This window comes from Bidens hawaiensis, unplaced genomic scaffold (assembly GCF_021521415.1).
Source record: "Bidens hawaiensis isolate Kalapana, Puna unplaced genomic scaffold, B.hawaiensis_p1.1 tig00006520_1, whole genome shotgun sequence".
Lineage (NCBI taxonomy): Eukaryota > Viridiplantae > Streptophyta > Magnoliopsida > Asterales > Asteraceae > Bidens > Bidens hawaiensis.
In genome coordinates this window covers 1140908-1157041 of record NW_027491437.1, presented here as the reverse complement: position 1 = coordinate 1157041, position 16134 = coordinate 1140908, and positions in this window count along the sequence as shown.

Here is a 16134-nt window from a genome sequence, read left to right as displayed (position 1 = left end):
GAAGATTCTCATCAAAGGGAATCCAGATGCGATTGAGATAGCAGAGAATTCCACTCAGATTAGGCACAAAATGTGCTTCCGCGCCACACGCTAACTCGGCGCGAAGGTTACCATTACTGATGGATGCGCGCTGCGCGTCACGAATACGCGATTCAAGGTTGCTTTGAATCGGCGCGAAGTGAAGCTGGGTGCGCGGCAAGATACAGTTAAGCTGGCAGGGTTTTCGGCTGAGCGCATCGGCTACCACATTAGCCTTACCAGGATGATACCGGATCTCACAATCGTAATCGCTGATGAGTTCGTTCCATCGGCGTTGCCTCATGTTAAGTTCCTTTTGATCAAAGATATGCTGAAGGCTTTTATGGTCAGTGTAGAGGATACACTTAGTGCCATAAAGGTAGTGTCTCCAGATCTTCAAGGCAAAAACAACTGCACCTAGTTCGAGGTCGTGAGTTGTATAATTCTTTTCATGAACCTTAAGTTGCCTTGATGCGTAAGCGATAACCTTGCCTCGTTGCATAAGAACACAACCGAGACCTTGGTTGGATGCATCGCAATACACGACAAAATCATCATTACCCTCAGGTAGCGCAAGAACAGGAGCTTCACACAACAAACGCTTGAGCGTTAGAAAGGCTTTTTCTTGCTTCGAGCCCCAAATATACGGTTTACCTTTGTGCGTAAGAGCTGTTAAAGGCAAAGCGATCTTCGAGAAGTTCGAAATGAAGCGCCGGTAATAACCAGCTAAGCCCAGAAAGGAACGGATCTCGGTAGGAGTGGATGGCGTAAACCAGTTCTTGATTGCTTCAATCTTGGATGGGTCGACATGAATACCCATCTTGTTTACAACATGGCCAAGAAACTGTACTTCATCAGACCAAAATTCACACTTGGAGAGCTTGGCAAAGAGCTGCTCGGCTCTAAGCTTTTGCAATACCAATCGGAGATGTTGCTCATGCTCGGCCTTGGTCTTAGAATACACCAGAACATCATCGATAAACACAATCACGAATTTATCCAAGAAAGGCCTACACACCCGATTCATTAGATCCATGAAAACGGCGGGTGCGTTGGTTAGACCGAAGGACATGACCAAGAATTCAAAATGGCCATAACGAGTTCGAAAAGCAGTCTTCGGAACATCTTCATCGCGGATGCGCAACTGGTGATAGCCAGAGCGGAGATCAATCTTCGAGAAACAAGAGGCACCTTGGAGTTGATCAAAGAGGTCGTCAATACGCGGTAAGGGATACCGGTTTTTAATGGTGAGTTTGTTCAACTCGCGGTAATCAATACACATGCGAAACGATCCATCTTTCTTTTTAACGAACAACACCGGAGCACCCCAGGGCGAAGAGCTAGGGCGAATGAATCCTTTAGCAGTCAACTCTTGAAGTTGGCTTGCCAATTCTTGCATCTCAGCGGGCGCAAGACGGTAAGGAGATTTAGCCACGGGGGAAGCACCAGGGACAAGATCAATACGAAACTCGACTTCACGAGCGGGAGGGATACCAGGAAGATCATCAGGAAAAACTTTAGGGAAATCACGCACAACAGGGATATCGCGAAGCTTCTTCTCTTCAGCAGGTTTAACCACATGGGCTAAGAATGCAACACACTTCTTCCGCATGAGTCTTTGGGCTTCGGCGCAAGACATAAGTTTAAGACCGCGGGAGGGTTTCTCTCCGTAGATATGAAGATCACCATTTTCTCGAGGTATGCGAATCATCTTCTTGGCGCAAATAACTTCGACGCGATTCTTCGAAAGCCAGTCCATACCAATGATAATATCAAAACTTCCAAGAGGCATGGGGATGAGATCGATTAGAAAATCGTTTTCATTAAGGTTAAGCGTACAATCCTTGATCACAGAGTTTATTAAAACAGTTTCACCGCTAGCCAATTCAACTGAAAAATCTTCTTTTAAATCGTTGCGCGGTCGCGCAAGCTTCTGCTCGAAGGCGCGAGAGATAAAACTTCGATCGGCGCCAGTATCAAAAAGTACAGAAGCATAAAATCCGTTAAGTAAAAATGTACCATTAACTACGTCATTATTCGCTTGCGCTTGGTGCGCGGTTATGTTAAAAGCTCGTCCACGCGTTACTTGGTTTGAAATCTGGTTCACCGGATTCGCTTGTGTGATTTGCACTTGCAGTCTCGGGCACGCGTTCCGGAAATGACTGGGATCACCGCAGTTAAAGCACGATCTGGGTCGTGGGTTTTGGTAGGTTGGTTGTGGGTTCTGCGGGTAGACTGGTGGTGTTGGCGCAATTGGATTGGCGAGAAGGACTCTACAGTTTTCTGCATGGTGACCAGTACGGCCACATCGGGTACAAAGTCGACACGGGGTTTGGGTTGGGTGGTGAAATCTACAGGTTGGGCAAAAGGGATGGTTTCCTGTGTAAGGTTTCTTAGTTGGCGGGGCAGGGAGTGCTGGATTGGTTAAGGCATAGCTGTGGACTACAGGAGGTGTTGGGTAGGTTGACAGTGGGTTAGGCGCGTAAACTGGGGGTTGGTAAGCGGGTTGCTGGACAATGGGCGGGTTGGTAAGCGCATAGGCCTTGCGCCTGCGCTTGAGGTTGTTACGGTTTGAGGGTTCTGGTTTGGTTTCTGTTGGTTCAGGGGCAGTCTTGGTGGGTTTGGTCTTCTCAGTTCCCCGCAGGAACAGGGTTCCTGCTCTGACATGGTTGTCGCTGAGCACAGCGGCCAACTCGATGGCGTCAGAGAGGGTAACTGGGTTTCTGGCCCATACAGAATCTTGAATTTCCATGGGGAGACCCCCAAGGAATTTCTCTATGGCTCGACGGGAAGGGGTAACAAGGTGAGGGACAAGCAGGCTTAGTTCATGGAAGCGCGTCGCGTACTCGCGCGCTTCGCCACTGTATTGCTTCAAGTTCCAGAATTCTTCCTCCAGGCGCTTAACTTCATTGGGAGGGCAGAATTCTCGCGTAAGAATTTCCTTGAATTCCTCCCATGTCATGCTAGAAGCAGCCTCTGCGCCACGCGCATGAGCTACTCCATTCCACCATGTAAGCGCTCTGGATTCCAGGACACTGGAAGCATATAGGGTTCGTCTGTCTGAGGGGCATTGGGTGTGGAGGAAAGTGTTTTCTATCTTCTCGAGCCATTGGAGCATCACGGTGGCTCCTTCAAGACCTGTGAACTTTGGAGGGTTACCCGCGTTAAAGGACTTAATGTTGTAACCAGAGGTGTTGGTATTGTTTTGGCTCAAGGCTTGGGCTATCGCGGCGGCCATTTCCTGGGAACGTTGCTGTCTACGCATGCGCGAGGCTTCTCTCCTCTGATGACGGCGAGATAGCGGAGGCATTCTCTAAAAGTTTTAATTTTTAGTTAATATCTTGGTTTTATCGCAAAGTTTTAATCTTATAAAGCTTGGTTTCACGGAGTCAGTTACTGTCAAAAGTTAAAGTAAAATAAATGACCCAAAATGCAGACTTAATAAAGGTAACAAATTCGAATCAGAAATCGACAATTCATGTATCACCATGACTTTCCGAATTCCAAATTTAAAATATACGAGTAAACGAGTATTGGAGGTTGACGATTCATGTATCACCATGACTTTCCAATCTTCAATATAAAATATACAAGAAAATGAGTATTGGAGGTTGACAATTCATGTATCACCATGACTTTTCAAGTCTCCAACCTCAGAACATAATCGTAAATGGAAATTGAAAATCAACTATTCATGTATCACCATGACTTTTCGGATTTTCAAATCCCACAAACGAATATGTAAGTAAAATCAATAAAAATCGAAATTCAACAAAAATCGAAATATCGCGAAATAAAACATAAAATCATATACTGCGCAAGCGCGAGCATATTCATAAATAACGAGTAATTAACAATAAGCGCGCAAACATGAGATTTCTCTCATGCGCGAGAAGGGACTCTTAGGTATTCTAGGCCGTTACGTCTAACCACCTATCCTAAAGTCAACGAGCTCTGATACCAATCTGTAACACCCCGACCAAAGGCGGATTATACATCGGGGCGCCACATATTGTTTCATTACTCGTGACACTATTGGGTGTCAATATTTAATAAATATATTCATTCACGCATGCGCAACGTATACATAAGATATAAATAAACCAACATAAATCAATATATTATAAATCAAAATATTCGAACAGCAATAACTTGTCTTGATACATTTTAATCTAGGTCCAAAAGTAAAAACGTCCTATGTGTCCACAAGCTCCAAAACAGCTACTGCAAACCTGAACATGTGTTAAAATAAACGTCAAACACTTGCGTGTTGGTGAGAAATCAAGTTTAATACAATACATATATAACAATAAATCTGCGCGCAACATGTGTATGTCTGGTTTTCAACAAGGGTGTAATCTGATCGGGACCAACTCTAAGATTCATAAGACTGCCAGTGCTCACAATTGAGCTCACAAACAAGACTAACTGTGCATGTGTAAATAAAAGAGAAAATCATAAACGATAGTTCTCCCGTGTTCATCTAATGGTACCATGAAAACTGCGGAATAGACCGACAAGACGGTTAATGATCCACACATACAAATAAACAGCCAAGTCTACGTCCTCAACACATGGGATACTGCGCGACTAAAGTTCATAAACAAGTTTAAGACTCTAAGTTTGTATGAACACATGAACATCCCAAAACATTAAAAGCAAAAAGGGATTAGGTACGAGATTACTCACTTGATAAACGATGCGGTGTAAGATAAAGCAAGAACCAACTTTAAACAAGCACAAGTTAACCTATAAACAAGATTATTGTTTTAATGATTTGTTTTAAGTCTTGATTATAAGTTAGCATAATTAATAAGTAAACTATTATATATAATATATTACCGGAAAACAGGGCAGAGGAGAGGAGAAAACGGAGGCAAGAGAGGAGGGAGGCGGCAGAGAGAGCAAGGAGCAAGAGAGAATAAGAGAGATTAAGTGTTTTGTGTGTGTAGTGTTAGGAAAAATAATGTTATTATTTATAGAGAAACCCTAGGAGACATAAATCCAGAAAAAGGGGAAAAGATTCCAAGACAAACAGAACAAGACAAAACAAAAGATAACAAAAGATATGGCAGCTGCAGGGAGCAAGATAAAGCTGACAGGGAACAGTAAAAAGGCATGGGCGGGTCAGATAAAGGTACTGGTCAAGCATGGCAAAAGCAGATCTCAAAAGATTATGTCAGTCACTTTTTCTATCAACCAATGGGGTTGGTACGCATGCTGCGCCGAAAGTAACTATTCAGACATTAGATAGGTTAGGTCAACAGCTCAGAAGAAAAGACATTTACAAAAGCAAACGGCTAGAATAAACAGAAGATACAAGGGTTAAGCGCGGGAAGGCTGAGTGCGCGAGCGCGAAGGCTGGCACAACAATCCTTAGCGCACTGCGGGAAGAATCACAAATCCTTAGCGTGCTGCGTGAAGAACTAGAATTCTAAGCGCATCGCGGGAAGAACATACATTCTTAGCGCATTGCGGGAAGAACATGCATTCTTAGCGCGCTGCGAGAAGAGTTCTCTTCACGCATCGCAGGAACAAGATGTCTTCACGCAGGCTTCCATGTAAGGAGTCTGGCGCGTGGAGCTGCAGACATCCTTAGGCGGGAAGAACCAAAGGACAAGCAAAGAGTTAGAAGAAAAAGAGGGAAACAAGGCGTAAGGGCGGGACGGCGACAAGAGGGAAAAGAAGGCGGAAAGAGAGAAGGAAGAGGCGGGAAGGAAATATATATTATTATTAAAAATAAGTAAAATATAAGTATAAATAAATACTAAATCACAAAAGAAAGAGATCGGATAAGAGAAACGGGTACCTGGGTCGGGTCGGATCGGGGCAGATGTCACACGACCCAGGTACCCGTTTCCCTTATCCGATCTCTTTCTTTTGTGATTTAATATTTATTTATACTTATATTTTACTTTGAATAATAATAATATATTTTCCTTCCCGCCTCTTTCTCTCTCTTTCTTTCCGCCGTCCCGTCCCTCTTCTTCTCTCTTTCCGCCTTCTTTTCCCTCTTGTCGCCGTCCCGCCCTTAAGCCTTGTTTCCCTCTTTTCTCCCAACTCTTTGCTTGTCCTTTGTTCCTTCCCGCCTAAGGTTGTCTGCGCAGCTCCACGCGCCAGACCCCTTACAAGGAACCCTGCGTGAAGACCATCTGTTCCAGCGATACGCGAGACGAACTCTTCTCGCAGCGCGCTAAGAATTGTAATTCTTCTCGCAGCGCGCTAAGAACGGTAGTTCTTCCCGCGACGCGCTAAGGATTTGTAGTTCTTCTCGCAGCGCGCTAAGAATCGTAGTTCATCCCTCGACGCGCGAAGAATTATAGTTCTTCCCGCGGCGCGCTAGGAATTTTAGTTCCTCCCGCGGCGCGCTAAGAAATGTGATTCTTCCCGCGGCGCGCTTAGAAATGTAGTTCTTTCCGCGACGCGTTAAGGTTGGTTCTGTCTGCCTTCGCGCTCGCGCTCTCTTGACCTTCTGTGTCTGCCTTCGCGCTCGAGCCTTCTCGCGCTAAACCCTTTGAGTTTTCTTCTGTTGAATCTAGCCGTTTGCTTTTGTGTTGTCTTATCTTCTGTGCTGTTGACCTAATCTGCTTTATGTCTGAAAAGTTACTTTCGGCGCAGCATGCGCACCAACCCCATTGGTTGGCAGAAAAAGTGACTGACATTATCTTTTGAGATCTGCTTTTGCCATGCTTGACCAGTACCTTTTTCTGATCCGCCCATGCTTTTTACTGTTCCCTGTCAGCTTTATCTTGCCCCTGCAGCTGCCATATCTTTTGATATCTTTTGCTTTTGGAATCTTTTGCTTTTTGAGATCTTTTTCCCCTTTTCTAGGGATTGTGTTCCCTAGGGTTTCTCTATAAATAATAATAATATTTTCATAACACTACACACACAAAACACTTAATCTCTCCTGTTCTCTTGCTCCTTGCTCTCTCTGCCGCCTCCTCTCTGCCTCCGTCTTCCTCCCTGTTCTACCCTGCTTTTCCGGTAAAATATATTATATATAATAATTTACTTATTAATTATGCTAACTTACAATCGAGACTTAAAACAGATCATTAAAACAATAATCTTATTTATAGGTTAACTTGTGCTTGTTTAAAGTTGGTTCTTGCTTTATCTTACACCGCATCGTTTACCAAGTGAGTAATCTCGTACCTAATCCCTTTTTGCTTTTAACGTTTTGGGATGTTCATGTGTTCATACAAACTTAGAGTCTTAAACTGTTTATGAACTTTAGTCGCGCAGTATCCCATGTGTTGAGGACGTAGACTTGGCTGTTTATTTGTATGTGTGGATCATTAACCGTCTTGTCGGTCTATTCCGCAGTTCTCATGGTACCATTAGATGAACACGGGAGAACTATCGTTTATGATTTTCTCTTTTGTTTACACATGCACAGTTTGTCTTGTTTGTGAGCTCAATTGTGAGCACTGGCAGTCTATGAATCTTAGAGTTGGTCCCGATCGGATTACACCCTTGTTGAAAACCAGACATACACATGTTGCGCGCAGATTTATTGTTATCTATGTATTGTATTAAACTTGATTTCTCACCAACACGCAAGTGTTTGACGTTTATTTTAACACATGTTCAGGTTTGCTGTAGCTACATTTGGAGCTTGTGGACACGTAGGACGTTTTTACTTTTGGACCTAGATTAAAATGTATCAAGACAAGTTATTGTTGTTCGAATATTTTGTCTTATAATATATTGATTTATGATGATTTATGTTATCTTATTTTTACTTTGCGCGTGCGCGAATGAATGTATTTATTAAATATTGACACCCAATAGTGTCACGAGTAATGAAACAATATGTGGCGCCCCGATGTATAATCCGCCTTTGGTCGGGGTGTTACATAAACCATATGGCAACACCACCGCACCGCATGTGGGTACGGTTCATGGCTTCGCTCCATGACAAAGGTTTGCCACATAAAATTGATTCATTGTTGACTATTGAAGAATTAAAATGAATTAATAAAGTTCTAGGGTACTTGTGAGTAGGTGCTCCTAATAATTTTGTGGTTTGTGGGTAATTAGTGATGGAAATGAGGTGGCAGTATGTGATTGACCGATATATGGGTAATACCCATGAGTGTCCTTTCCTCCCCAATACCATATGATTTGGCATATGCATCCCATACGCATGCTCATATATGGGATATGATTTTGCGCATCCCCTCGATTTATGCGTCAACTTACTAGACATATAAATCGTTTGTTTAGCTTGTGTAAACTTACGCACGCCGTTTACTGTCGAATAGCTATATATAATTCTAAAAAATGGTGTCTGAAATCGCAACCCCTTGTGTATATATGTTTACCAACATGAATTAAAATCTTTTGACCAAATTCATAATTGATAATTAATTTGATATGACATTATGTCAATAATTAAGAAAGACTAGTGTGAGCTTGCCGCCAATTAAGAACATGTTCTTCCTCTTTTTCTAACAACTAATTAATTTGAACACTCATTAAACTTACTTCCCGAAACTATATATATAATTGTTCACTACGATACTAGAATCCTCAACCGATTAGAGAGAAATACCTTTGTTACACGTCTTGATACCGCTAGGCGCTAGGCTACAAGCCATTTCGATAACATTTATATATTATATATATGTACCTATAAGAAATATAGAGGCTTGCAGGGTTTTTAAGTGTTTAAAATGCATATGGTTAAATATATAAAACTAATATGGTCACAGGTAACTTCGTTTCGACTATATAAACATGTAAAAAATATCCATACTTATAAGTGCAAATAAATATAAGATCTAAAATTTAGATGGGTCAAAGTTGTTTTATTTCTGAATAATCATTATGTTATGGTCTTTGGTTTTTATATATAAAAGGAACTAGAAATCAGGAAATAATAAGGCAAGAAAATAAACTAAATAACAAAGAGATTGTGAGAATATTTGAATTCCAATACTCCCCCTCAAGTGGGAGTGTGGATATCCCGAGTGCCCAACTTGTCAAGTAAGAAACGAAGATGTTTAGTCCCGAGCCCTTTGGTTAGAAGATCAGCAATCTGCATGTTGGTGTCAATCGAATAGGGTATAACGTCTTGTGAGTCCACTCGTTCACGAACAAAATAGCAGTCCATCTCTACGTGCTTAGTTCATTCATGGAAGATAGGGTTATTGGCAATATCTCGGGCGGCTTGGTTATCACAAAATAAGGGAGTGGGATTAGGAGATGAAATTCCCAACTCGGTTAGGAGCCACCTGACCCAAAGGACTTCGCTAACTATAGAGGCCATTGACCGATACTCAACTTTAGCCGACAAACGAGAGACAACTGATTGTTTCTTTGTTTTCCATGAAATTGGTGCCTCACCCAAAAGAAGCACATATCCGGTTCGCGATCTCCGGGTGTAAGGACACCCGAGCCAATCAGAATCACAATATGCAGTGAGAGTGCAACCTCCCCTCGCTAGGAAACAAAACTCCTTGCCCTGGCGTTCCCTTCAGATATCTATGGACTCGATGAGCAGCGTCCAAATGTGATTGTCGAGGATCAGCAACGAATTGGCTTAAAATGTTAACCGAGTAAGCGATATTAGGTCTCGTAGATTGTAGGTATATGAGCCTACCGACAATGCGACGGTAGCGGCCAGCGTCAACCTTTGGTTCACCTTCGGCTTGATCGAGTTTGTGATTTTGCTCGATGGGTATTGGACTCGGCTTGCAACCTTGTAAACCGCAATCTTCAAGAATATCAAGTACATATTTTCATTGATTCAATACCAAGCCTTCTTTTGTTCTGGCAACTTCGATGCCAAGGAAATACTTTAAGTTGCCAAGATCTTTGATGCTAAATTGGTTATTAAGCTCGTTCTTTGTGTCTTGCATCTTGATTGTGTCATTGCCAACCATCACCACATCGTCAACATAAATAAGCACAACAACAAAACTATTGCCTTGTCTTTGGATGAAAAGAGAGTAATCTGCCTTAGATTGTTTAAACCCAATATCTAGTAGAGCATTGGTAAATTTATGGTACCAATTGTTTGATGCTTGTTTTAAGCCATATAATGATTTCCTCAAACGGCAGACTCTAGTTTCCCAGTATTTAGCGAATCCTTGTGGAATCTTCATGTAAACTTCTTCGTGGAGATCTCCATGTAAGAAGGCATTATTGACGTCAAGTTGATGAATGACCCAATTTCTTTTAACCGCCACCGCTAAAAGGGTTCTGACGGTGACTAGTTTGGCTACAGGGGCAAAGGTATCATGATAATCAATCCCCTCCATTTGGGTAAATCCCTTCGCGACGAGTCTTTCGACTTCACCGTTCGGCTTATACTTCACTTTGTACACCCATTTGGAATCAATGGCATGTTTTCCTTCGGGTAGTTTTTCTAAGGTCCACGTACCATTCTTTTCAAGAGCTTGAATTTCATTTTTCATTGCTTCTTTCCACATGTCATTTTTAACGGCCTGGTGAAAATACTTTGGCTCATCGTTCGAGTTGATGACCGCTAGAAATGCTTTATGAGAATTTGAAAAATTATTGTAAGTAACAAAGTTAGCCAATGGGTATAGAGGAACTCGAATTTGGCGGAGCTCGTACATGGTCGACCGATGGGGGAAGTTGGACATGATAATCGCTGAAATGCTTAGGTTGAGACTGGTTTCTCTTACCCTGAGTACGTTCAGTGGCTGAGTCCGGATTTTCAGCTGTAACTGAGTGTCCCGGTTTGTCTTCTTGTTCAAGGCTTTTTTCTGAATCTGAAGATGGGCTTGTAGTTTCTGTGTTAGGGCCTTCACCCATTTCATTTTGGGTTTCAACTTCTTGTTGTGAGCTTTCTATTATTATGGGTTTATCCATATCATGGACCTCACCTACTTTTTCACTTTCACATTCAATATGCCCATCATATAATTCAAACAATTCTGTGTCATCATAAGTCACCTGCTTCTTATCAAATGGAAAATGATTCTCATGGAATCTCGCATCCCTTAGAGAACAATTTTTTTATTTTCAATGTCAAAAATTTTGTAGCCTTTTGTCCCTGCCGGGTAGCCCAAAAACACCCCGGGCCTCCCCCTTGCTTCGAATTTATCCCCCTTTGTTTCATTGCTTCTAAAATAAGCCAAGCAACCAAAAACTTTCATGAAACTATAGTTGGGTTTTTGTTAATTTCATATGGCGTTTTGTTTTCAATGACCTCGGAAGGTAATCTATTGATAACGTAAACAGCGGTCAAGACACACTCGCCCCAAAATTTTTTGGTAGGCTCGCTTCAAACCGAAGAGCACGAGCCGTCTCTAGAATGTGTCTGTGTTTTCTTTCTACAACCCCATTCTGTTGTGGGGTGTGAGGACACGTGGTTTCAAGCAAGATGCCCTTTTCACTATAAAAATTAATCATCAAGTTTGATGTGAACTCCCCCCCGTTATCACTTCTAGTTCTTTTGACGGTTTTTTCAAATTGGGTTTTTATCATATTGTAAAGGTTCATGAGGCATGCACCCGCCTCATGTTTAAATTTTAATAAGAAGACCCAAACCGCCCTACTAAAATCATCAATAACCGTTAAAAAATAATTGGCACCCGAAAGGGAGGGTGTACGATATCTTTCCCAAATATCACAATGTAATAATTCAAAACAATCCTTAGTTTTTGTTTCACTTAATTCAAAAGGAAGTCTAGTGTGTTTAGCCTTTGAACAAGAATCACACATTTTATTGAAATAAACGTTCTTAAGAAAATCTATTTGAGCAAGTTTTTCACCGGAAGCGTGACCCAATCTTTTGTGCCAAATGTCAACGGTTGTCATCAAAGATTTCCTCTCGACTCCAAACATCCCCATTCGGTACAGACCGCTCCTGCACTCACCTGCACCAATCAAGTTCCTCGTGTATAGTTTCTGCATGACACAAAAATCAGGAAAAAAGGTTATTGCTGATTGAAGGTCCCGACTAAGTCGACTAACGGATAAAAGGTTGCAAGTGAATTTGGGAATATAAAGAACTCCTTTTATTTTAGTCCCCCCTCCCCCCGGCAGTGTGCATTCACCTTTCCCTTCAATGGATATTGATTCTCTGTTTGGAATAACAACCGGTGTTTCGTTATGGGTCTCAACTCTGTTTTCAATAATCCCAACATCACGTGTGATGTGCTCGGTGGACCCCGAATCAATTACCCAATCATTACGATAGTTTTCATTACCTGCCATATAAGCCGCCGGGTTTGTATCTTGTGTGGGTTTTCCATTATTTGCAAAATGTTTCAAAAAAACTTCATATTGTTGCTTAGTTAAACCTGTGATAGTGCTGATGTCTGTTTCAACACATGCTGCCATTTGCTTTGTCTCTTCACGCTTTTTATTTCCCGGCCACCTGTTGGGATATCCTATTCGTTTGAAGCAACCGTCCCGATTGTGTCCGTCCTTCCCGCAAAACGTACAATGTTCAACATCGCCGAGTTTGATATCCTTTGCGGGAGCTTTGTCGCGTCGTGGGCCCATGTTGTTTTCACGTTTACCAGGCGCGAAAGCCTTGAAAGCTGCAGGTTCGGTTGTTGTCTTTTTATCAGCAGCTATCGCCTTATGTTTTTCGTCTTCAGACACGAGGCGGTAAGTGTTATTTAAACTTGGCGTTGGGTTCAATGCAAGAATTTGAGTCCGAATAACGGAATACTCATTGTTAAGACTCATTAGGAAATCATATAATCTTTCTTTGTCTCTGAATGCAACCATTTTTTTACCCACATCACATGTACAATCATTACATGTGCATCGAGGGATAGACATGACCAAGTGCATCTCTTCCCAGAGACTACGCAATTTGGTGAAATAAGCGGAGACCGATGTACCTCTTTGTTGTGTGGCGGCGAGTGTTTGCTTCAACTCATACGCCCGCGGAGCGCTCTCTTTTCCAAATCGTTCGAACAAATCAGCCCATACTTCGGTTGCGATATCGGCGTATCTCACGCTATTCCTAATTTCTTTTTCCATGGCCGTTGTGAGCCATCCCTTTACCATGGCATCACAACGCATCCATAACTTGTAATCCGCAGCAGTTTTGTCAGGTTTTTCGATGGATCCATTGATAAAACCGACTTTGTTCTTGGCGAAAAGGAAGTTCATCATCTCTTGTGACCAGTCGGAGTAGTTTTTATCGGTGAGAATGTCATTGACGTGCATCTGCTTCGGGTAATCTGAAGCATGGATGTATAATGGGGAGTTTGTGTCGGGTGTGGTATTATGTTTCGAACCGGAGTTCGTGGTATCTTCATCGCCGCCCATTGAAGAAGGCGGCGATTAGGGTTGTGTGTGTTTATTTTAGGTCGAGAACCGCTCTGATGCCATCTAAAATTTAGATGGATCAAAGTTGTTTTATTTCTGAATAATCATTATGTTATGGTCTTTGGTTTTTAAATACAAAAGAAACTAGAAATCAGGAAATAATAAGGCAAAAAAATAAACTAAATAACAAAGAGATTGTGAGAATATTTGAATTCCAATACAAGAACATGTATCTTTTAACACAATGACTATTTGGGTTTTTCATACAAAATTTGGAATTCAATACTTAATGGATCATATTTCAGTTTGATTTTCTTGTCTTTCTTATTTGTATTATGAAAAACACCAATGAACTCTACAATTCGAATAACAAAAACAAAACAATTATTATTGAATTCAAAAACTAAATCGAAAAGGTAACCCGATCAAATTGAACAAACTTGCTTGTAAACCCTAATTCCCATAATGAATAGTTGTTAAAACAAACTTATATTCCAACTTGTCAATAAGACCCTTGAGATAAGAAACTTATTCAAACCCGTAACAATGCAAGCTGCTACCACATTTTCCAGAAATGACTAACAAGTCCCTAACTTTGATGACCATGATTGACTTATACAATTTTGACTTCAAACATGACAATTTCAGTCAATTTGGGTAGCTAGGGTTTATGTTCAGATTTACCACCGGTACGTACCTCCATATCAGAGTCAGATTACAACTGGATTATTTCATATTGCAGTCAGATTTATCGTTGCTTTCTAAGGCTGGACGGAATGCCATTCGGGTACTTTCATTAGGGAGGGTTTTTTGATCGTTACCCGCCGGGTGGGTGGGGGGAGGAGAATTTTCTACTTTTCTTTACCTTTTTTCCTCCCGCTCGCCCGGGATCTCCAAACCGAACCTCCTGAAATTCTTAATTTGTACCATTTTGTTAGCATGTCAAGCCTCCCAATCCTTCACCCCGTGGCGTGGGCACTCTCTCCATTAAGGAAATTAAAGTTTAATTCATATTAGCTATGGAATTTTAGAATTTTTCAATGAATTGCTTGATACATTAATATTTGAAAAGCCCTCATAATCTTTTTTTAACTAGAGAATTCAAGCTTACATAAAGTACTTCATATAATTTTTGGGGTCCGAATATAATTTATTAATAAATAAGCAAGGTAGTGATTACATTGAAACAGAAGGCAAACGACAGCTACCTCTTTTGAATTGCAAAACCCAATATTTTAAAAACTACATTCGCTAATCTTGAAGTCATAACATTACTATGCATAAGCGTTGAACTCGCCTAAGTAACTACACAGCTTTATGCGCGGGAAAACAAGCTGCCTTTTCAATTTTTTTAAGTCAATGGTTCAGAAACAAGTTGCCGTGGCACTGTGCAAATGTGCAATATGGTCAAATATATTTTTTGATATCCAGTAGTTATCTACTTGTGTTCATTAATTTTGAGACAATAAATTGAGTTTGTATCATTGTCTTATGTATTATACTTGGGGGGTGTTTGGGATTCTTTATTTACCTCCTTATCACTTTTTATTAAGTTAATAAGTTACAAAAGTGTAACTTATAAAACTTTTCTTTTCTCAATATAAACAATCCCAAACACCTTGTTACTTTTTAAAAAGTTAATAAGTTATAAGTTGGTGAAAATAAGCAATCCCAAACACCCCCAGTCTTTAATTAAATGATTCGTTGATAAGAAAATATTTAAAGATATATTCTACACGTTTTTTAATCCTGTAAACAATTTTAGGGCTGCAATTATAAAAGTAGCAACATAATATAAAAATACTACAAAGTGTAATATTATGTCATGTATTATTCATGCTCAAACATTCAAATTCAAATTATATTCTGTGGTTTACAAACCAAACAAAATTATATCAAACGATTCTATTTCATTTTTCTTATCATACACAACTTTCAGTTTCTTAAACAAATTTTAATTTATTAAAAAGCATTATTTAATATACATGTTTATGAAAATGCTAGAAACTAACTGTTTAAAAACAGTAGAGAAATAGTTTCTATTGAGTTTGTCCAAATTTGAAGCTACACAATGATAGGAAAAAAAATATTAATCAACCAAAAAGTCATAGATTCACTCACCTAACAAAGAAATTAATTTAAATCATCCTAATAAAAAAACAAGGTAAACTACAAAACAAATCAAGGAAGTGAATGAAACGATAAAAATTGACAACTAGGTTTACTATTTAATAAACGTTTAAATTATGCAAGTTTCGTAAAATTTTAAAATAAAAAAAAAAACCGAAAAGCTATCTTTTAATAGCAAGGATCCGATGTAGTCTAGTTGGTTAGGTTACTCGGCTTTCACCCGAGAGACCCCGGTTCAATTCCCGGCAACGGAATTTTTGCTCTCTGAATTTTATTTTTACAAAATTTTTTGTTAATGGTTACTTTGGTTTTTTAGTTTTATTTGAATTTAAAGTTTTTTGAATTGTAAAACTGAAGTATAATAGTCAAGACTTATTAGATTGTTTTTTGCTCGAAAATGCTTAAAGCTAATTCGAATTTGAGTTGTATTCCAGCCGAGTTCGAGCTCAAGTTTCAAGATCTGAGCATTTCAAGCCGAGTGAGTTGGTTCTTATATGTATTTCCCCTAGGGATTCTCCTTATGGATGATCATTAGCCACAAAGCGAACCATAAAAATTGAACCCGACCAAGGACCAGACCATATACTCCATATATATATAATGCACAATGGCTGGATGGACTAGTGCATTATGTACTAAAAAATATAGTAATAACTAGAATATAGAAATGAATCATTTTATTTATTAATAATGCCTTGATTAAAGGCATTCAAGTAT